Raw genomic sequence first — 23,567 nt, forward strand, 5'->3', positions numbered from 1 at the left:
TGCTCCTTAACTGCTGCAAAGTATTTACAGCTTGTCTTTATGGCCGCCTCTTAGGCTCGTCCATAAGGTACCAGGAACTCCACTGTCATTATCCCAGCCAAAACTGGGCTGATGTACTATCACAGGAGTAAAGCTGGTATAAGTAAGAGAAAAATTAAGCTGCTCATATTTTTGTTGTTGTTTGCTTGATAAAGCACTACACACATACTGGTTCGTTCTGCTAAATCCAAGTACAGGCTTGACTTTAAAAAAAAAAAAAAAAAAAAGAGTAATCTCACACTGTTGACTGCCAGGGAAGGCTATCTTCAAAGTAAGCGTATAATTCTCTGGAAACATGTACTGCTATATAAGCAGTATATAAAAAGATATTTTGACTATATGTTTTTTTAAGATTCTTTAGAGAAAATTTAATGTTATGCAAGTAGGAAAACCAAGAATATTGTAGAGTTACATGAGATGCTGGATATATTTGCCCGCTGGATGATATTTGCCAGCAAGGTAATTCAATATACCTCTATTCTGGCATTCAATAATTAAAGAGAGGCCCCCAGCAGTGAATTTCTGGGTGATTAACTCACAGCAACAGCTATCCTCAGCCACCAGAGAAGTGCCAGCACCTGCAGACAGGCACTGGCAACTGTGTGCCACATCTTCACAGTCAGGCACTGGAATACAAGCAGGGAGAACTTCTCGCAGAACCAATTTTTTGTTTCTCTAAATAAAAGTTAACAGAAGAATGAAGACAAGAGATTCATCTTTAAAGACATGGTTTTTTCCTACTTTTCAGCCTGCTAGTGACTGCTAGAATTTCTAGATTTAAGACATCATCCTGCGTTTAATTCTACATATGTATAATGGTCTGTTCAAACAGGATCTGTGATTCAACCCTAACAGAGAAAAAATCTAGGTAAGGAAGTTGAAGTTTGGTCTTTAATAAACTGAAGCCAACAGCTGACAAATTAAATACTTCAGAGAAGTGAAAATTAAACAGTCCTGCAGTCACGAGTGTTGGCATATGGAAAGCTGCCACTGAGCTAATAATAGAAGTGTCTACCGCAGCAGAGAGGGAGGTCCCAGCATCCTAGAGCAAGCCATGCATCTGGGCACTGGGAATACAGCCATTAGGCAACGTATGTTTAACTAGCACATATTTGTTACCTTCCTGTCAGCTATTCGTCTTTGCAACCACTGGCTGAGGACAGCAGCCCACAGGCAATAGTGCCACACTTGTGACACCAGATTCATCTCTGCCCACCAGGTTGCCATTTTAGCAGATGAGTCTCCTGAAGCCACAGGAGCATGGGAGGGTCTTTCACCAGCACACTGCCTGGCTGAGTGCAACTGCTCTCCCAAAATCCAGACCCAAATCCAGACTACTGCTTCATTTGCATTTCATGTCGCACATTTGCATTTCCCTGTTCTGTACACCAGCCACTTATTGCTCAGACAAATTCAAGTAGCTGTATGAAGCTACCTGTGGACTGGGTCTTCCTTTCTTACTCCACTCTGACCCCTGCATAATTTGTTTGTGTACAGTGAAGTCACACTGCTGAAAGGTGGGAGGAGAACCATGGTCATTATGTGGAAGACAAAAAAGCATAGAAGAATTACAAATGAGAGAAGGAAAGTGATTTAGGCAGGTGGTTATGAAGCTCATCAGTAGTGCTTGCATAAGGTATTCCCCCTTTAACAAATAAGAGAAGAAAAATCAGGACGGTGGAACTACAGACAGCAGCCAGGTAACTTGGCTTCAGTTGCCTACAAGAAACCATCCAAGCAGAGAAGGGAAGACCAAAGTATATGATGTGCTACAGTAGCCAGCAGTAATATCACATATATATTATCCTCCTGCCATAGGAGGAGAAGCACACTCATGTGAAACATGCATCACCCCCACACGTGTAGTTCTCTTGGAGATGACAGACAAGGTTGATTCACAGCACTTCTCCTAAATAGTGTCCTACACTCTGTAATGCAGATAGCTGACAAGAGACAATGGGCACTAAAGAGCAGAAGTGAGATAAAGCTCTAAAGAGAAGAGGGAGATAAAGTGCTGGAGGAGATACACGAGTGCGCACACAGAGGAACAAGATCTATTAGAAAGTACAAGCAGCCTCTGCCAGCTTCAGCACTGAATCAGTGCTCTCTTCCTACAGTATCTGGCACATGTACTTTAGGAGACTTTCAGAGGTACCAAGCCATAGAAAGTTTTTGGTTTCATCAGTACCAAGCAAGCTGGATAAAACGGGGCTGAGCGGTGAAAGAGCAATTCTGCTGATGTTAAGAAACCATCAGTCCAGGGAAGAGAAGCTCCTGCTGGTTGTAAGGGTGGCAAGGAAGCAAAAGGAAAGGAAGTTTTGAGAAGTTTCTTGGCTGACTCTGTATCCACTGATATGCACTGCAAGGGGTATTTGCTGGCTCAGGATGATGCACCATCAGTTTGGATGATGACTACAGAAAGGCCAATCCATTTCCTTCTTCATCAGATTATTTTTTTCCTGCCCCAAACGTCTCAGATTCAACAATGGGGATTTCTGTCCAACTGTCTCTTTCAGAATACTGTGAAAATAACCACCCTAAGAGCTATCAGCATCTTGTTCTCCGAGTTTGTGCACAACACACTTTGGTGCACACACACAAGTTGCTTTTCAGTCAAGTCCAATGCCCATAATGATGGACAATGCACCTAGGGCTTTTACTGTAGGTATATATATATACACACGTGTGAAAAATCTGCACCTCTTTGCCTCGGGTTGTAGCAAGAAAAAAAAAACAAATAGAAAAGAAGCTGCAAGTTCTTCTGTTTAACATTTTGGTGCTTCCAGATCAGAAGCCAAAAAGACTATCCGACAGTTCTGCATCTTCTAGCTGCTTCCAGCAAGTTTCTATCTTCCACACACACAAGCTCTCCACAGGCAGACTTTAGCTGGCAATTTTATCCTTACAGAGACTCCACCTATTGGTAATGCATCATCCATGAGTAGAATAATCACATCTGGTTGAGTACATGAGCTTCAGAGAGCTTAGAGCTGCATCAAATGAGTTTATAACTGGCCTTTCACTAATGTGCCTGAAAGCTTGCCAGAGCTGAAAGTTTGACTCCAGCAGTGCTGGATACAGGGGACACACCTGGGATGAATTTCTTCTGTGCTGGCTGGGCTCTTCCATGCCTGAGGAGGAAATGATGGCTCAGTCCTTGCATGATGGACAGGTTGCTGCAGCTAGGCTTGTCACCAGCTAGAAGGTGAAAGGAATACTTCTAGAGGCCTGCTCTTTCCTCAGCACTGGGTGTTGACCACAGCCACAGAAAGGTTTTGGCACCGAGCATGGTGCCCTGGCCTTCCCTGTCTGAGCAGCAGCACGAGGAATAGACTGGCATTTCTTCTTTCTTTGGTTCCTTTATGTTCTCCTCTTCTGCTGACTTCTTTGGTGTCTCTGTGCTCTTCTGCCCACACTTTGGCTTCAGCAGCATATGATACAGGCAAAAAGCAAAGAGCACGGTACAGGCAGCGGAGTATGAGGGGGGCTCGTACCCTCTTACTCCCTACATGGCACTCCTGGGAAAGTGATACTTGTCCATGCATAGCAACAGCATTGATACCACACAGGGCAGCAGATTAAATTAAAATAGCAGCAGTGCTGACAGTATTCACAGGTCTCAGAAAAGAAAGGTGATGCCGATTTGACTTGTTCATCTTTCCCATGACAGGAAATATTTCAAACACTGTTAACAGCACAAACATTGTCTGCTTCAATCATTCTTTGTACCTCATGATACTCTGCCTCAGGATCACACAAAATAAAAGAAGATCTCAGTATTCCTTTTGCTTTCTAAAGAAAGAACTCAAAATGCAATAAAATCCAACCTCTCTGTATTGTTCTTCATATGCTCCAAAGTGTTCAGCTGCTCACAATATATCATGTTACAGCCTATGGATGCACCAGTCTAAGTAAAGCAAGCTGGTCACCCAGCAGTCAGCTGCTGTGGTGACCTCAGCAGCTCACAGGCCAGCAGAGGCTGCATCCTGAGCCAGCAACAGCACCAAGAGGAGCTTTCGGCCAGTCTGCCTCCGTGAAACAAAGCCTTCTGCTTTCCATCCAATCTATTAACAGCAGAGTAAAGAGGCACGGAGGAGGAAGGGTAACTAGTGCTCAAGTACACACACAGAACTGTCTTAAGCTACCATTTTTCAACTACTTTTCTGCTTTATGGGCCTTAGCACATAAGGAAAAATGGAGCTGAGATGCAGAGAGTAATCAGTTTCTCTTCCAGCATCACACATTCACACCTAACTAGTACTTAGATCAGAGAAACCCCAGGAAGCACTTAAAAAAGCATGCATTTTTCAAAGCTTTGACAAAAATATTTTTTCTTTTCTTTCCCCAAATGACCTGTGTCCTGTAATAACAAACTAAGGACACTAATTGTAACTTTTTTCAAAAAGTACCCTCAAATAATATTCCTACTGTGTTTTAGACACAAAATAAAAAATTATGATTTCACACTGTTAATCAGGAGTAACTTGAAGAAGACATACTGGAAATCACAAATGAATCCCAGAAGTTTTGATCTAATTTGGAATCTGTCAATTTCAATTCTTGCTGCACAAAACTTCATAAACCTGAAAACAACAAAAAGAATGTAGCAATAAATTACGCACAAGAATAAGATCCACTGGGGAAAAAAAAAAAAGTCTGATTTAGAAAAAACAGCATGGGATACACCATTCGCTTTGTCTTAGAGGGTTCCAAGCTGCAAAGCCACTCTCAGTTTCACTGCGAGGCAGCCTGTTTGTATTTCACTGCACCCTGTCCTGAGCATGGTCCAGCATAGAGCCACAACCCCAGAGGAAGGTGAGGTTGGCTTCCCCATGCTGCCTGAGATCTCCCCCACAAGCAGCAAGCAGTAGGGCACACACAAAAGCAGCATCACTCTCCCCCACTTCCCTTTTAAATTATCCTGGGAAAAATAATTAAATCTTCTTGACCTGCAGCTGCAACAGACTGAGGAATTCCACTGTGCCAGCTCCAGAAGCTCTTCACGCAGAAGCAGACACGCAGGCCACGGATGCACTGAGACCCCGCCTGCTCCTGCCGTGGCAGAACAGGGCTGCCTGCAGCGCGCACTCCAGCATCGCCCCTGTAGCCATTACAAAGCACAAGGAGCAGGGGCTGCGCTGCAGGGAACGAGCACTTGCACCAGCCCTGGCTCCCTGTGGAGGCCAGTGTCCTGGACCAGGGCAGGCCTGCATCAGTGCATCATGAGCGGGCAGGGCAGGCCCCCCCATTGCTGTGGTGCTCATCCCCAAGACGTGCCCAGCCATATGTGCAGACCACTGCCAGGGAGGGCTGTCAGTGACACGGGACCAGTGTGCTCTGGCCACCCCACACACAGCCCATAACACACCACAGCTCAGCAGCAGATCCCACTGTGGCACAGAGGCAAGACAGCCCCTTAGCTCATCGCTGGCTTGCTCCAACTGGAAGCACCTGCATGCACACTGAGCGGCAGGGAGGGAGAAGTGTCGGACATACGTGCTAATGAGCCCCAGGCCAGGCACCTTAGGGACACACTGCGGTCAGTCCACACAGGCACCCTGTCATCAGGGAGGGCACGTGGCCCCTGCATCCCCAGAGGAAAGTATGCTGACAGACCCATGCCAGAGGCAGGGGTACAGCTTCCTGTAGCCCATGCAGGTGCCGAGGACCACGAGGCAGTGAGGGACCCTCTGCCACACAGCAAGATAAGCATTCGATGCCTGCACCCAGCTTCAGGGAGCTCTGCGGCAACCTCACAGCCTCCAGCATCAGCTTCCCACCTTCCAGGTCCTCTAACAGAGATTGAGGCAACAGAACAGGGGGGTTTCTTTGGCATTTCCTAGTTTTTCAGGGCAAAAAGAAGTTGGTTTAGAAAGGCTGAATTAAGGACTGAAATGCCCAGTTTTCTGTTGAGCGTATGATGTGTACCCAGTCCTGGGTGTTACACTGGGTAGCACAGAGGTGGCAAACGCTGCTGTTTCCCCTTTCTCCATGAAGAGCACTGCAAAGAACAATAACTTTTTTCTTTTTTTTGCATTAGCTTTTGGCTCATTTGCCTGCATTCTTTGGACACAATTAACTAGACTTTTAAGTGAAAAAAAAAAATTATTTCTCATTAAAAATTGCCTCAAACTGTATTGTCTTAGTGACTGAATATACAGCTTTTGGGCACGTTACGTACGTGTATTTGGTTGAATTGCAATAGTTTGCCTGTTTACTGCAAATGAGTGTTTTCCAGGGGGAAATAGCACTTGCAGTAACAAGCTGTCTCTCAGGCCCTAACAGCACAAACTGTAGTTTACTGTGATATAACAACTGTTCCAGATGTCTTTCTAACCTACATTACACACAACATGGAGGTTTCAGCAGACACAATTTTACTCCATGCAGAATGCAATTTTCTTCCACACATATGAAGTCACAAGTGCTGGCTTGTACAATGATTTGACAGTCCCATACCTGGGCTCCCACCTGCAGAGGTCGGAAGTATCAGATATTTGCATATTTGAACACAGTGCACAGCTGCACCAAAGCAGGTATGCGTGCATGCAGGTTGGAAACAAAAACAAAAGGCTGATTTCTGATAAAAACTTGGCCATCAAAACCCAGAATTAGGAATATATATGGATAGAAAACTAATTTCAGATCAGAGTAAAATATGTATTAGTATTATGGATATTAGTTATCTTCTTGGGCCTTGAAAAAAAACACTTGTATGGAATAAAGCAGCTAAGATGCCCTGTGGTTTTCCTTACCATCCAAAAACTAGCTGTGAACTTTTGGCAGTTACTTTCCTGAGTTTTTTTAGGTTATTACCCAAATAGATGAGAGACAGCCATCACACACTGCTGACCTCTCTTCTCTGTACCCTGGTCCTGGCCCTCCCTCAATTGAGTGCTTCCTTTTTCTCTTCTGCAGCCTTGACTTCACATTACTGCCAGTTCTGGTTTTCCTCACAGATGGCAAACATTCATCTCTTGCCTACATTCACTTGCAAGAAGAAACAAGCCTTCTGCCTTGCTCTGCACAATGTTAAAAGAAATGACATGAGACTAAACTTCACCACTAACCCTAAATGCATTTAATCTACTAAAAAGCTGAGGGAACAGAGCTTGCAGGACAAGCCGCTCTCCAAAGTCTCAGGCCTGTGGGGAAAATTCAAAGCACCAGTTTTAGAATATTTTATGTGGTAGAGGGAGATCACTTAATCAGTATACTAGAGGCAGATGAACACAGAACTCAACATTTCCAGGATGGAAGAGATTTGTCCTGCAGTGCTCACTATTAAAGACTTTACATAGTGTGCTACCTGCTCAGTAAACCCAAGAGATTAGACAACTCTGTCACAAATTTACAAATGATAAAGAAAATTCAATAAAAAGACTTGGAGATACAAAGACATTTTTAACTCCCATAATGGGAGCTAGACCAAGGGTTGAGGCCTGTACATGGTCTGTTCAGCATGCATGCTCCCCAGTCACCACCACATTCCTTCCTCTGGGGGTAAACAGCAGTCTGAGTGAGAGTCAGGGGCTCCCTCCTGACAAGCAACAGCAGAGGCCAAAGAGTGTGCAAGCCTAAAGGCACAAGTCTGAAGTTATTTGAAGACATGGGAATATACAGAAAAAAGTCTCTGTTTTAAAAGCCACACAGTTGTGCCCAGTACTGTGATCAAATGCTATCATTACTCTACCAGAGCTTAAAATAGGTTGAGTAACAAGACAAACAACTGTAAAAATCCTAAGCTACTGCCAACAGACACGCAGGAGGCAGCAGCATCACAGTTTCACTTCACTTCCAGTGACTGCATTGTTTGTAGAAGGAAGGAGTCTCCATTATGATTCAGGAAAACGTTGAACTGAGCAATGATACAGCCAGAGAAGAACTTCATCAGTAAACTACACTCTGCAAAAGAATCCATAGATCATATGCAATGTTATATCAACCCAGCTCCATTGTTGCAGGCAAGTGCATGCATGCACAGAGAGCCCTTAACTGTGAGTACACAAGCAGCAGTTCCCTTACTTCATTTCCCTACTCCACAGGACAAAAACTGTGTACAAGTTCACGATCTATGATCTTTCCAGATTCTCTGAACTCCCCCTGTTGAGTCCATGTAGTTCTCATACTTTAGCTATTGACTGCACAGGCTTTGCTAGGCTGGAGGCTGAGGCTTTGTAACAAGCCCCAGGAGTTCAGTACGTTCTGTTCAGAGTGCCAAAGGCACTGAATAACCACTTACATTTGCATTTGCCTAAACATAGCCTAAACATACTGCAAAAAGCAGGAATAGGCTTAGCACTGAATAGCACAACTAAAAGCAACAGACACCCATCAATAATTTGGTATTTTTCCAGAAAGGCCAGAAAACACAACATGAATCAGAATAATTGAAGTGGTATTTTTGTGCAGACAGCGCAACAAAAAGAACCACAAAGAATATAAGGTTTGAGATGTTTGCCACAAACTTTAAAACCTACTTTTAACCAGTCAGTACATTTTATGAGCTTATCTGGAGATAAGATAAGCTCCTAAATACTGTTTCTAGGGTTTAGACTTTTTGCTACAGACATGTGCTATCTATTGCTGCCTGAGCTTGTCTGCTTTCCTCTGCCGCAGCAGAGGCAGCTCACAGAGAGGTATCCAGCCTTACAGCAGAACTGCTGCATTATGAATCACATCATGCTCACCAGGAAAAGGCATGCTGTAGTTCTTAGGGTGGGTTAGAGAGCCAGGAGGCTTGGGGTGATGTTTCCTGGCATTGCCAATGATTCACCACATGACCTCGTGAAACTGACTTTATCATTACATACATCCATTTCTCAGCTTCTGTGTGTTAAACATCAGCAGTACTGCAAAACACCCCAGAGGCTGATCACCTCAAGGAGTCAGGAAAGGGAAGGAAAAGAATTAGACTGTCTGGAAAAGAAAGGAAATAATCCAGTGCATCATTGTGCACTTACATTTCTGATTTCAAAAGCAGTTTGGACTGTATTTGGAACACAGGCTTTAACCCAAATAATAGAAGAGAAAGGAAGCGTTAAGAAAGCAGCACCTCTTTACAATTATTTCATTCCCTGGATGTTGATGAGGCAAACATTACTGTATTCTAAAACTTGCGAGGTATCTGCATACTGAGAAAATCAATGCTTCTGATGTACCTGACCAGATTCATCCTCACAGCATCCCTGCATGAGGGAAGTAGGATAAGTGTGATTTGGTGCAGAGACAGTTGTAGAAGAATATTCCTATAGTTAAAGATAGCCCATGTCACTGGATCTGGTGATGCATGCCAGTGATTTTTAAAGAAGCTCCGCCTGGTAACAGCACAGGATGCAACCTACTGGCAGCACAGAGAAATTCCCACTCACAGCTGATGTTCACCAAGTCCCCAGGCAGCAGCTCAGACAGCACATTTCTGCTGACAGCGCCGTTCCAACAGGCACACCAGCCAGCCCTGGTGCGGTGTGATGTCAGCCAAGATGTCTCATGAAGAAGAGTTTCACTGAAACTGTCTCTGGCCATGCCAGCCTGCAAGTCATTCAATCCAGCGCACCCTGCAGCAGCCTGTAACTGTGCTATACACATGCAGCAGCCTCCAGAACGTAGCATCAGGTGTATTTTGAAACACAGAAGGTCCTTAGTTCATGCAAGTCTTTAGCAGGAAACTACAACAGAAGTTTCATTAGCACAGCTGCAGAAGCAGAGGGGATTTAAAATGGCCAAGTCTGTTCCATTGGAACCAAACACTGTCAACAGGCACCTACAATCCCCCTCACTCCCACTTTCTGCCCAGTGGCACAGGATAAGAGACATCTTGGGCTACACAAAACAAGAACACAGCTCTGTATGACCTCAGATAAGCATTAACTCTGCTTCTGCATCATGGCAGAATCATAGAATATCCTGAGTTAGAAGGGACCCACAAGGATCATTGAGTCCAACTCCTAGCACCACACAGGTCTACCCAGAAGTTTAGACCATGTGACTAAGTGCACAGTCCAAATGCTTCTTGAACTCCGACAGGCTTGGTGCAGTGACTACTTCCCCTGGGAGCCTCTCAGTGAAGAACCTCTTCCTGATGTCCAGCCTGAACCTCCCCTGTCACAGCTTGACACCATTCCCTCAGGTTCTACCTATCGGGTTCTGGTCACCAGAGAGAATAGATTGGTGCCTGCCCCTCCGCTCCCCTTAGTGAGGAAGCTGTAGACTGCGATGAGGTCTCCCCTTAGCTTCCTCTTTTCCAGGCTGAACAGGCCAAGTGACCTCTGCCGCTCCTCGTACGTCTTCCCCTCTAGGCCCTTCACCATCTTTGTAGCCCTCTGTGCATTTCATTCCTCTGTCACAGCTTACACCAAAACTTCCACATTCTAATATTAGAACACAAGACACCAGATCTGGAAAACCTTTATACACCGTAAGCTCAGGTGAGAATTGTTCATTATTCTCTGCAAAACCTGGTGTGTGCACTGCAGACTGCTCTCCAGCCACACGGCAGGGCCCAGGACTCTGCCAGAAAGGTGGAAAAGGCAAGCAAAGAGATGATGAGAGGAAAAACTGGCAGAACTAGAGCATGAAAGAATGTGGAAAGAGGAAGGGCACAGAAGTGTAAGACTCTGTAAAACTGTCTTGTATGGAACTGTTGAAGGACTACTGGGTAGTTTGTGGAGGAAGTAGAACATTCATGAACCCGTTGTCATCAGATACATCTGTCTGTGCGAAAGCCCTTTTCCAAAATACTGGCAGCCATGGCAGCAGAAAACATGACAATTTCCTGATTACCACGTATACTTTTTAAAGCTCAGACAAATCCTAGATTGCATCCTGCAGACCTGACTCACAGCTCCACCTCAACATGCCACCTCATGGTGTACTGGGACAAGCCATCTCTTTCTACACACCACACAATCTCACACTCCTACTGTCCTCACTCCTTTACTTCTAGGTTGGCTATATCTTTGCTGAACAGAAACACTGTGATTCCTAAGAAAGGAATTGTGACCAATCACTTCAGACAGTGACAGCAGCTTCTGTGACTGCTACCATGCAGTTCCTTCCCATTTTCAGACTTCTTTATGTTAAGTAATTACTCTCTGTAGTGAGGCTTCTGTATAGGGTGTGTCATTACCATTTTAGAGACAGAACAATAAGCCCCTCCTGATGCTGAGGATGTAAAATAGCACTCTCCAGTCAACAGATCAGCTTTTTTTGAAAGCCAAGAATCACTTGGGTTTGCTCTGTATTTACCACGTTAATCCCATAAACCTACAGAAACACAAGCAATCAACTCTTTCCTGCTCTCTGCTCCCTTACAGCCACAGCTATTCTCACCTCTCCCATCACACAGACATCCTCAGCATGCACCCGGTACAAGGCAGTTAACCTCACTGTCAGATACTGTTCACATGAAGATATAAGGTACAGTATTGTAGACCATGATCTACATGTTCATATTCTGTTACCTTGCACACAAAGTTCTCCATGTGAAGACACTCAGGATCCTGGCTGTGCTTGCAGAAATAGATTAAAACAACAAAAAACAACCCCACTAAATCTTTCTGCTGCACCTCCAAAACAGTACTTCATAATGCAACAGTCTCTGCACATCCTAGCATGTCTATAGGTGCCCTTCAGTTTCCTGCCCTATCCTTGTGTTAATACAGTCATGGCAGTCGAAAGGCAGAAAGATTTAGTGGGGTTGGTTTTTTGTTGTTTTAATGTATCTAGTGAGAGGCTGAGAGTGTTTAGTCCTGAGAAGAGAGGACTCATGGGGCATTTTATCAATGCATAAATACTGATGGGAGGACTGAAGACAACAGAGACAGGCTCTTCTTAGTGACAGGAGAACAAGCAATGGGCACATACTGAAACACAAGTAAGTATGCTCAAGCATAAGAGAAAACCTTTTTACTCTGAGGCAGGTCAAATACCAGGACAGGTTACCCAGGGAGGTTGTGTAGTCCCCATGTTTGAGAGATGCACAGCCTGTTCTCATTGCCCCTGCTTTAAAGAGAAGAGTTGGACAAGATGATCTCAGGAGGTCCCTTCCAACTTCAGCTATTGTTTAATTCTGTGAGAAATGGGAAGAATGTGATTTGAAAAAGAGAAAGAAAAAGCTGAAGGTGGACATAATGGATCCTTCTGAAGACTGCAATCCTTTTCTTTCTACCAGGACAGATGAAGTAGTAACATGCTAGCTTTTTGGAAAGGATGACGTAGCTTGATTTTCTACAGATTTAAGTGCCGGAATAGGCCATGGAATCCTATCAGCAAGAGATTTAAAGAGGAAAACAGGTGAACAGCTATCAAAAATGGCCTCAGGATTATTAATTTTGCTTCAGAGAGTGTGAGAATTCTACTACTTGGACCAGCACTTTCCAAGCAGATAATAGGTGGCTTCAACACATATGCCTTCAGCATGTCCTTGCTCAAGTGGAGCTCCCACAGGAGCCACCACCACGGCAGGGAGAATGCAGCAGGAAGAAAGAAGGATCTTCAGACAGAGGTTCTGAAAGAAAGAAGGTGCACAGAGACAGATGGAGAGCTGCAGGAACCAGAGGGCATAATCATTCTATCAGCAGACCACAAGCCAAGATGACAGTGCTCCTTAGAATGACAGAAAAGAAAAATCTCCATTAAATTGGGTAACTGGGGAGGGGAAAGCCTCTGTGACCTCATTTCTGTCAGCACACTAGCTGCTTTGAGTCTTGCAGCACACAAAGCACACTGATCCTAGACAGCAGAAAATGTCACAATTTTTTTTCCCGCCACCCCTTGAGAAAGATCTTTTTTTCTATAGACAGGTTTTGCAATCTTAAAGGTCAATGGAAGAGACAGGTGAGAAATGAAATCAGATCAAGACTGATGAATTTAACTTGTCAGTATAGATATGCATACTGCACATTTAAGCAAAAATCAAATATCCTAAAGATATCCCAAACGCAGCCTGAGAATAGAAAATCATTGTCTAGCCGAATAGTAGCTTCACTCCAGCTAATTCTTGCATTTTAATCAGTTATATTGCAAACAATGAACTATTTGGAACTAAAATACACTAGCAAAATAAATAAATAAGTTATCTAGAAGTCAATTCTGCAAAGGAACCACATACCTGAAACCCAGCTCTGGCACACCATTCACAGGACCCACCATCATTTGCTTAGTTTTGTTTCTAAAGTATTCCTTTATTTTAGTCTCTATTCATCTTAACAAGTAGACCTTTAACATTTGAAGTGGTGTTTCTGAAAACAACATTTTTATTGTTGTAGTGAAACCACTGAGAAATTCGGACTAGTGTTTCCTCTCCAGTGTATTACAAACACTTAGACTCACCTTGTCCTTTAGGAGACATCTGACAAGTGACATTAGTCAACATAGCTATACTGTCTGCTACCTCTTATTCTGCTACGAACACTGGAATACTCCATGCTCAACATGGAATACTATAGGGCAGCGTTCACTAGGGAAAGAAATTAAGTTAGCATGCAATCTTGCCTCTGCCTAGTTGGTTAGAGATTCATTTGTGCAAGGTTTTTAAAAAGCACCAAATGAACCTGTGGCTACAAATAGAGAACTAGCTTTTGTAGGTGGCGGTGTTTAGGGGGCTGGCAATGAGACAGCCTGTTTCAGTGGCTGACGTGCTTAGAAATGACTGAAAGGCCAGATGATGGCTATTGCGCCGGGAGACAGGTTACACCAGCCTAGTTCTCAGTCAGCAAGCAAACAGATGGTACGCAAACATCCTCTCCCACACCTGCTTGCATTTGTCTCCTGCCTCCTGCTTTTCATTTGCCCAGTGTCTGGTACTACAGCTCTGGTCTTTCACTAAAGATCCTGCAGTCTACGGTAATACAAATAACCACCAAAGATCATCACTGTCAATCTTAACTGCAGGTTGAACATCAGGACAAACAGCTGACTAAAAGTTCATGAAAAGTCAGAGGAATTACTTCCTTACAGCTTGGACTGGGCTTGAGGTGGCCAAAGAGTATCCACACAGGCATACAAAGTGCTCACAAGTCCTAGTGGGAGCAAAGACTCCGACTGGGTCAGTGCAGCACAATGGGAGCATTTCAGCAGTGATGGGGTTTTGAAAAAACTTTGTAGCAAAAATGCAGTGCAGTAAAGCCTATTCCACCTAAAAGCAAGGAGGAATTTGATCTTATCTGTAATAAGTGCAAGATACCATACTTTCTGTTGTGAACATCTGAAGCCTGCTTTCTGTTTCTACTAAGGTCCCAGGCAACAGAGACTACATAAGGAGACCCAGAGAGACATAATAAAATTTTCCTGTACACTACAAACTTTAACCCTGGTATAGCTTCCTATATGAAACAACAAAATGTCTCCTATCACCATCCTTGTTGTTGCTTACATGCCATCATATATGTGGAAGACAGAATTATACATATTAGCATTTTTTTCAGCCAAACCAGCTTGTTAGCAGATAATGAATAGTGTCAGATGTACGAAACAGAAAAAAAAATTGAGGAATATATTGGATTTCTCTGCCACTGTGAGATACTTTACCTTCATCTAGCAGACTAGTAAATTAGATTTGAAACTACTCAGAGGTAGAAAATAAGCAGATAAAGCTAACTAAAATCTTCTTCCATTTAAAAGATATGTTGTTTCCACTAATGTGACTAATTATTAGTAGCCTGTCTTCATACACAAGGACTATCCCATAGTCCTACCAAGACCAGCTTAGTGAACTAGAAGCTGTGTGGTCTTGCAAACCAATGCATGCTTGAAAGTCAGAGAGCAGTAATGCCTGTTTGATAGTAGAAATAAAGGAAATCCTCATCAGGTTTCATTTCATGTTATAGGCCAAAACATATGCTTACCATTTACAGGTGAAACTTGTGCCTGCCTCAGAGGATCATTGCAATCTCACAGCTGCACCCCAGGCCACATTTCACTGTTTCCCACCTAATTCCCCCGCCAACAAAATACCAATGGTGATGCAGAGCAGCACCCACTTTAGCTGGAGTAGTAGCACTTGTGTCTTCAAATCTACAGAGTGGTGAGAAAACCCTACATAGGCTGGTATAACTGAAGGGAATACATGCATGTTACAACCCATGTTGTTGCTAAGGTGCAGGTTCAAGTGAATTCAAAGCAAAAATAAATAATCACTGCTTTACATTTCAAACTTATGTTAAGAAACCAACCTGTGAATGCAAAGTAACATCAGCCCAGACTCACAAACAGATTTTGTATACCAACGGATCAAGCTTGTTCAACCATGTGATCATGGATTTGTCCCATTTTCAGTATTTTTCTAAATTTGCTATGTTCCTAAACTGAGGAACTAAAAGTGCAACGTTCTGTGTTACAGTCACACATATACTGTGGCATTCCCCTTGCATTTTCTGTTATCTCCCTTTGTATGTGCACGGATATGTACTTACTGATACAGCATTTACAACACCACTACCTACTGTTGAGGTTTTACATCATGATTGTTTCCAGCAGTTTATCACGCTGTCAGACAACAACTGCTCCACCTATATTTTCCACGCCAAGAGTCTGTTTCAAACTGAAGTCTTTGAGGAGTTTCTGCAAAAATATATCAACTATTTTGAAGAACAGAAATGGGTAACAATATAGTACTTTAACAACTGTAACATCAGAGTAGGCTTCAATAAGCGGGCAGGAAATGAACCAGTAGGTTACTGCTAAAAAACAGAGAAAGCAAATATTGCATAACTACTGTACTGCATACATGATGCAAATTCCTCCCCAAGCAATTGTGTCAAAACAAGGTTAAATATCTCATTGGGACTAATACTTCCACTTAGTTTATTTTTTATAAATCAATCTGCAAAATGTAACCTAGCATCCTTTATTTTTCATTTCTTGCTTCCCATAATAAAGCTAACTCTGCAAATCATCCTGTCTATATGTTATTTTTATATCTAAGAGCACTAAGCGATAGCAGTTTGGCAGGACAGATCTGACTAAGAGAGAAATAAATTGTTCAGCTTCCCAAGCATGCAAGAACAAGACCATGCTCCATAGCCCGAGAAGCCTGATTTTTAAAGCAGTAGGATGAAAATGACTCAGCCTGTGTTAAAATTAGAGGTATGACAAGATTAAGACTGCAAAGTAAGTACTGAATGTATTTTAACTCAACTTAAAGAAACTTTGTTGTTAATGTCTGGTAAGGGAAATACAAGAGATCTAGAAACTTTAAGAGTTTGTATAACACCTTGTAGGTTTGATTATTTCATAAAGCTATACAACCATTCATTTCCCACCACAACTACTGGAGGAAAGCAAGACTTGACCGAGCAAATCATCTGTATGGGGCAGGGACAATGCTGTGGGCCTCAATCGCTGCATTTCAGGGGGGTCAAACAGCCCCAGAACCATGCATACACGGGTGCAAGCCACAGACATGGGAAGATGATGTGAGAAAGGGATGAGATGAGCGAACAACTGCATCACACAACATGCTGCCTCGTGCCCCTGCGTGCCCATTGGCAGCAACAACTTGCTCTGAAAGCCTCCACAGCCACCTTTAGCGCTTTCAGCACTCCCTGTTCATTGGAATCTCTGCAGCCAGTTTCTCCAAGTCCACGCCTTTCCCACACACCAGGGGGAGAACAGCTCTCAGCCCACCAAGAGCCAGAGGGAGATGCTTCAGGGAGTCAAGTGCTCACCTCCCCACTCTCTATAGCACTTTGGCAGCAACCCGAAGCATATGGCACAATTGCTCACAACAAAAGCTTTTATCAAATCAAATACTGACAGAGCTGTAAGTCATTTAGCTCAGAATAACCCTGATAAGTTTTCTTGTGTCTTCTATTGCTTCTGTGTGCTCAGAGACAGAAGCACAGTATTTCTGGAGACTTTAATAGTGAATAGTTACTAAAAAATAAATGTATATAAAAACCTCCAACGCTTTGGATGCGAGATGAAGAAAATGTAAATGGGAAGAGTACACTAGGCCAAATAACCAAAATGAGAGATTACCCTTCCCCTCCTTCCAAAACCACTACTTAGAGCCAGGCAAAGTACTTCACAGCTCAATATTTCTCCCCAGGCTTTTCCTTTCTCTTAAAAGAAATCCTCCAGCTGGCCCTGTTTCATTCTATAGTGCATTTTAATTTTTTTTCCATCAGTTGAATTCAGGTGCATGCAGGCATTTGGTATCTGCCAGTAGGTGGGTGTTGTTCCTGATGAGATTTCTTTACTTTCCTCATTGCCTAGGTTTCCTTCTTAACAAATCCCTAGCTAGAAAATTAGAAGTAAAAATGAAAAAAAAAACGAAGAGCATTGCCTCCTGAGTTATTCTTTCAATTATTTTCTGTCTTTCTGCTGTATTTATATATGGATATATACACACACACACATATACTCTTTAAAGAAATGGGGGAAACCAACTGCCACCAAAGGATTCTGCATCTCCCAACGCAGATTAACAAAGTCCTGCCTAAGTTTGTGTTGATGATTTGCATAAATGTTACGCTTTTTCCCCTAATAGGAGGGCACAGAGGACAATACTGTGATAAATTACTATTCCATTCACACAGTTAGTGCTGGCTGTCTCCCTAGGTCTCTTGCACAAGCCCAGAGTCCCTGAGCTGCTATTAGTAGCACTGTAACTGCACTGTGGAGTGAGGACTACAGGCAGAGCCTTGGTGACCAGCTTTTCAGGCATGGGTCATTTTTACTGATGCAATGTTGAATGGCTGTGATATATGACCAAGGATGAGCAACTACAGATCACCAGCATTTTGATGCTAGCAATTTTAAAAGAATTAAAACATTAAATAATGAAGAAACAGATTGGACAATTCAGAATCTCATTTACCTGGATGGATGCCTGTAAAATAAAGTTATTAATAAGAAAACAATTTCTACCAACTGCTTGTGAACTTTGTGAACCAGCCTGAATACGCACCACTTCAGCAACAGTTCATCACTTGTCACATCTTACTGCATAGCACATTATGACAAGTGGAGGTTCTAGCTTTGCACTGTTTGAAGCAGCTGCATTTTTGATTTCACCAAACCTTGCTTTTTCGGCACCAGCTACCAGAAATGCTCCCACTTGAGTGCAATTTGAGCACAGAAAGCTGATTTTGCCTAAAGAGTTTTCCAGTCCCCAGCTATGAAGGAGCAAATACAGTCACCCTTCTAGAAAGGGAATGAGTGGCCTGGCTTAGCAACACAGGTCTCACCAACATGGCTGTGAATTAGGTATAACTGTCACAAGTTAGTGCAGCCACACCAGAGCAGAACTTCCATGAGACCAGGATCATGCAGACTGCAGAGCTGATGAAAACGTATTAGGTCCCCTGGCTCATCTCACATTGTCCTAATCTTTCTTATGCATCACTGTGTGCATGAATTATATTACATTTTGTTAACAATGAAGAATTCTCAAAATTAGTGTGGCACTGGACGTGTTCAAAGTGTTCCAATGCGTAATTAATGATGAACTTTGATTTTCTATCTCAGTTTCCCTGTCAGTCAAGTTGGGATACTGTCCAGCGGAAGCTGCTGGGGACTTGGCACACACGCTCCATTTGATTGTGCTGCCGTGGGAGCCCTGGAGCAAGCAGTGCTATGGAGCCTCAGCCAGTGAGGTGGGCCACAGACCCAGGCCTCCCAGCAGGACTCCGCTCCCAGCTCTCTGCTTGCTCCCCACAGGCAAACGCCTCCGTAGGCAACAGACAACACACACTTTTTTCTCCCCTCTCTCATTAACCATATTGCCTTATGCAGCTTGGTGAAGTCTGCAAACACATGCAATTAAAAACGTCAGGATGTGATAAAATGTCATTGAAAGAAAACAGATAGTTCTTCTGAGAGCCTTATTTTCCAGAGCAGGAGTGCCTGCAACAACAGGGAAGCAAGTACCTCAGAGATGGCAAACGTGCCTGCTGAGGCCCAACCTCGCCATGGTGCGGTCCTGGCGTGGCTGATGGCCTGCGAGCAGACGCAGGGTGCCAGCCATGGTCACCACACCCCAACCATTCCCTGGTCCCTGTCTGAAACCATTTCACAGCCATGATGGTTGAGCACTGCCATTAAGGGGTGCAGAGGCATGGGGTTCAGGCCAACTGGCACAGACAAGGTGGGGACAGGCTGAAGCCACCACCACCCCACAGAGCACAGAGCAGCCCAAGAGGAGGCCGCAGCTTGGTGCTACATGCTCCTTGGTGCTGTGGCCACCTTGGCTCAGATGCTCTGCCCTTAGAGGAGAGAAACAGAGAATGCAGATCCTGCTGCTCCTTCCATCTCCCCCCCTCTCCCCCACGCCCTGCAGAGCAGCTCAAAAGAAAAATGGGAATGTAATATTTGGGCAAGTAACAGGGAATTCCCTCCTTTCTGAAAATGACTACATCCCTGCACTTTTGCCTGGGGCTTCCTGCACTACATCCCTGTTCCTCTTTGTACTTGAGCTGCCTGGTGTGGGGAATGGCCCTTCTCCGTGCAAACTTCACAAAGAATCAATACTTGAGTCCTCATGAAATTACTGCCCCGGGTAAAATTTGGCCCACAGTGTTTTGTGACAATAACTTGTGAATATTTTTTATTTCTAAAAGCATAAGAATGTGCTTTTCAAGAGTAATGCTTTCTAGAAAACTGGTCTGTGGTATCAACCCATTGAAGAGGGAAGCTGCAAGTTGGTAACAACCTGCAAGTATGTATTGCACAGCCCTTCTAAAGGAAGACTTCTGTAAAGGTCAGGTGTGGTTTCACGGCACAGCTTTACACCTTGGCCTCTCAAAAGTAGACTGTATTCTCAGCAACTTGCTCCCCTTATTTACCGCTCTGCAGCTGTTACCTTGCCTGTGGTCAGGAGGAGTCTGGCTGGTGCTGCACAAACTGATTGAAGGCTGACCATGACCAGCATGAGGTGCTTCCCAGCCCCACAGCTGACAGCCCCACCACCCACCTGCACCACAGTGCACAGGAGCGTTCAGCCAGCATGTCACTCACTGGCACACACCACACAGCATGAGTCTCCCAGCAGGGCAACTTCACTTCCTGCAGAAAACTCTCTGGGTGAATGAGCATCAGCTCCATTACTCGATCTGAACTATTCAAATATGCTCAGTTTTGAGGGGCAAAGCCCCTTGGGTTCTATTCTTCCATAGAGGCCTTGCTTTCACGAGACCTTGCAAGGATTGCAAGAAAGCATTGATTATACATTTTTCAGAGCAAGCCATTGTAAGAGAGAGGGTGAACAGGCTGCTGAAAAAACAACCCCTAGAAAGCAGACTGCTGGTATAGCTGGAAGGGGGTGAATCATTCTTGTTTCAGAAGCAGTATCATTAGCCTGGAGCTAAAAGAAGCAAAATAGGGAGTAAGGTAAGGCATTTGATAGGAACAATGTCCTTGTGTTTCTTTTTTGTTATGATTAACAGCTACTACCAGTAAGTAGCAGAATCTGTGACTATACAAAGAATATAAAGTTTTGTTCTCAGAATAGGGGGCAGCATTTTCACCAAACAAGAATGGACATGGGGCGTTATTTTAATTCCTGGCATAGCTGGGCATGTCTTATCTCCAGCTCATGAAAAAGTGGAAATGCATAATGAAGACAGACAGTTTTCTTGCTAGGTAATGAGATACAACTTTCACCACAGGATGAGAGTTGTTGGCAAGATGTGGTATCAGTAAAGAGAAACTCAGTATTGCCAGCTGAATAGATCTGTCACATTTCTTTCTACAAATGTTATGTCTACTACTGCTACAAATAGCACAGCTAAGTGATAAAACTTAAAAAATGTGAAAAAATATTTTCTCTATTTCCACCTCTGTTTGCCTTGAAAATCTGACAGCATTCTGTTTGGTCAGAGTCATATTTCAGGTCCACAGGACCAACATTTCTTAGGCCTTTAAACCTGTGCTGATCATTAACAGCAGCAGAACTTAAAACAGTTCACAGCAACTCACATGGGACAGAGAAGGTAGTCTTGTTAAGTGTCTTTTAACTAGAAGGAAATAGGAATAAGATAAGCTTGCACAAGAATATTAACTTTAAAACGTTGAAATGGGGTCTTTAATGTCTACTGGTTATGTCCTGAGCCTACAGAAACAGAAATAATTTCGTGCTGCCAGAATCTTCCATCCATGAAAGTCACACTGATTTCATGAACTTCTTTAGAATCAATCCTTAGATGACTATTTTTTACTATATGAAGACCAAACAAGTCTAAAAGACCTTAACCCTCCAGCTGAGTCTATATATGTTTTAAAGCTATTCTAATATGCACATAATTAATGTGTATATTACTCAGGAAAGAGCAAACATCAAGTGCTGCAGTAAGGTTCATGTCACTCATTTGATTACTGTACTGAAATATGCTACTGTAAATAAACTAGTACATTACAGTTTGTTATGAATAATTACAATTAAAACAGCAATTGACAAAATGAATGAAGCAAGAACATTTTGTAACTCTATATTCTTCTTACCATACTTGGTAATCTGAGTAAAATACTAAATCTGAGTCTGCTTAAACAGAGGAAGGATTCATAAGTATCATTTATTAATTTGGAAAGCACCTCAGTCACACAAAAAAAATATTAAAACATTAAAACCTATGCACAAGCTGATCTTGGATAAAACATCAATTTGTATGCCATGCAAAATAAACTGGTCCTTAGCCACCTTTCACAGGTCTCAGAGGTGAAGCTAAAGAGAGTGTCTTGCAGAGGTGCTGACCCACCCAGCAGGAAGCCCTGTTGCTGACTGTGAGACATTAATGCCTGAGAAAGAACCCATCCTATCTAATAACAGAGGACAAGGGAAACAGGTGGGCTTCTCAAGTCATCCCAGCTGATACTCAAGGAGGTGAATAGAAACTATGCGCATCTCATCAGCCAAGCTTTTTCACAGCAATATCTGCCTTATGACATTGCAGGCAAAACTGATATCTGAGTGCAGGGCACAGAGTCAGGAAAAATAGACTGCACTTTGGCAAGTGATTTTAGAACAAGTCAGCTTTTGAGACCTAGAGATAAGAAGAGACAGATAGGTGAACAGGATATGAGTAATATCACTGTATCTTTTGAAGGGATTTTTAAAGTAGACCGAAGATGCTTTTATGCAACTTCTTAGAACTCTGCTTGCTCCATTATATCAATCAATAAACAAGTGGCAAATTGTTTTTGAGACATTTTCTGTATTCTTATTTATTTTCACTGGAATAGCAGGTTCTTTTTGCTTAGATAGACATAAAATGGACTGACAAAACCTGCTGCTTTGTTATCTATAGATGGATTCCACACTCTGCTCCTTCACTTATCTCAGCTCTCTGGTCTTCTCTGAAGTACCACAGAGCTTTCCACCTACTTTTATTTTTTTTGTTATTTACCTACAGGACAAAAAACTTTATCTGCTAATCTACTGTTTATGCTGTCTGAGCTAGCCTTGGCCTTCATCTGAACAGAGAACAATCCCTGCTGACAAGTTAGGGCCAGATCCTGCACTGCCTCCTTGCAGTACACCATAGAGGTATGTCATTGCCCACCTCCCTGTTCCAAAGCGGCAGGTGGGATCAGAAGGGATGGAGTTCTCAAGGTCACCCTTTAGGTACAGTTCCCCATGTGGAGAGGGCTCTGACCCAGTTTCTGCATCATTCACCTCTGGAGTCCTCCATGGCATAGAAGACTACTTGGTGCTGGCTCGTGTGGGACCATAGGCATCCCTGGGCTGCCAGCTGGATGGGACAGCACACTCACTTCCCCATGCTCCTTACTGCTGCGAGTGAATGAGGAGAGATGAAAGGGAAAACAAACAAACAAACAGATATGCACATAACCTTGACTTCTGCAGTTGCACTGGAGCAGATGGAAACTATAATGGACAGGAACCCTCTTGCTTTGCAGTGTTAGGCAGCTTCCCCCAGTGGAGTGGGGGTATGAACAGCAAATGAAAATGGCCCAGGAGAAAAGATCATTTGTAACTGCCCTGTGGCAGCAGGAAAAAGGATTCCCTACTCATCTGTTACTGCCTACACTCATTGTTGCAGCCTTAGTTGGAGGTTGAGCAAAGGACCTAGCAGCCTGCTCTGCTACACAGAAATCCCACAGAGGACCCAGGGGGCCTTTGGACCACATGGCATTCTTCAGGCACTGGGTGATACTGGGAGAAAACAGGATGCATGTTTGGCTCCAGCAGGGTTGCAGTTCCCTAGGCGATCTTGACCTTTGGATAAAACCTTGCAGCAGAAAGCAGAAGCCTGTAATACTATCCTGTCATGGTTGAGGACACCAGTAGGTTTTCCCTGGGTATGATTAAAGGAAGTTTATAATTCTCACTTCTTTCTAATACCAATGGATTAATCTAATTTTTGCTAATCTGCCAGGACAGAGTAGCTGACACCTGATTCCTCCAAGTCACAACAGCTGCTTGCAGCTGTGTGAGCCAGAGATTGTTAAGCACACAGTTAACTCCCACAGACTTGACTTAATTTCCTTTTTTTTTTTTCCTATAACCATTTCTTAGGCAAGTCTCTCCTGGTATTTTAAAAATTCATTTTAATCAATTTAAAATTAAT

The 23,567-nt window shown here is 43.4% G+C and overlaps 1 long non-coding RNA gene across 1 annotated transcript in view; it reads right to left on the minus strand.

Moving 5' to 3' along the window:
- The window catches only part of LOC118257980 (uncharacterized), a 62,919-nt gene that overhangs the window by 21,044 nt on the left and 18,308 nt on the right, over positions 1 to 23,567 (minus strand). The gene's annotated exons all lie outside the window — the stretch shown is intronic.

This window comes from Cygnus atratus, chromosome 9 (genome assembly GCF_013377495.2).
Source record: "Cygnus atratus isolate AKBS03 ecotype Queensland, Australia chromosome 9, CAtr_DNAZoo_HiC_assembly, whole genome shotgun sequence".
In the NCBI taxonomy this organism is placed as follows: domain Eukaryota; kingdom Metazoa; phylum Chordata; class Aves; order Anseriformes; family Anatidae; genus Cygnus; species Cygnus atratus.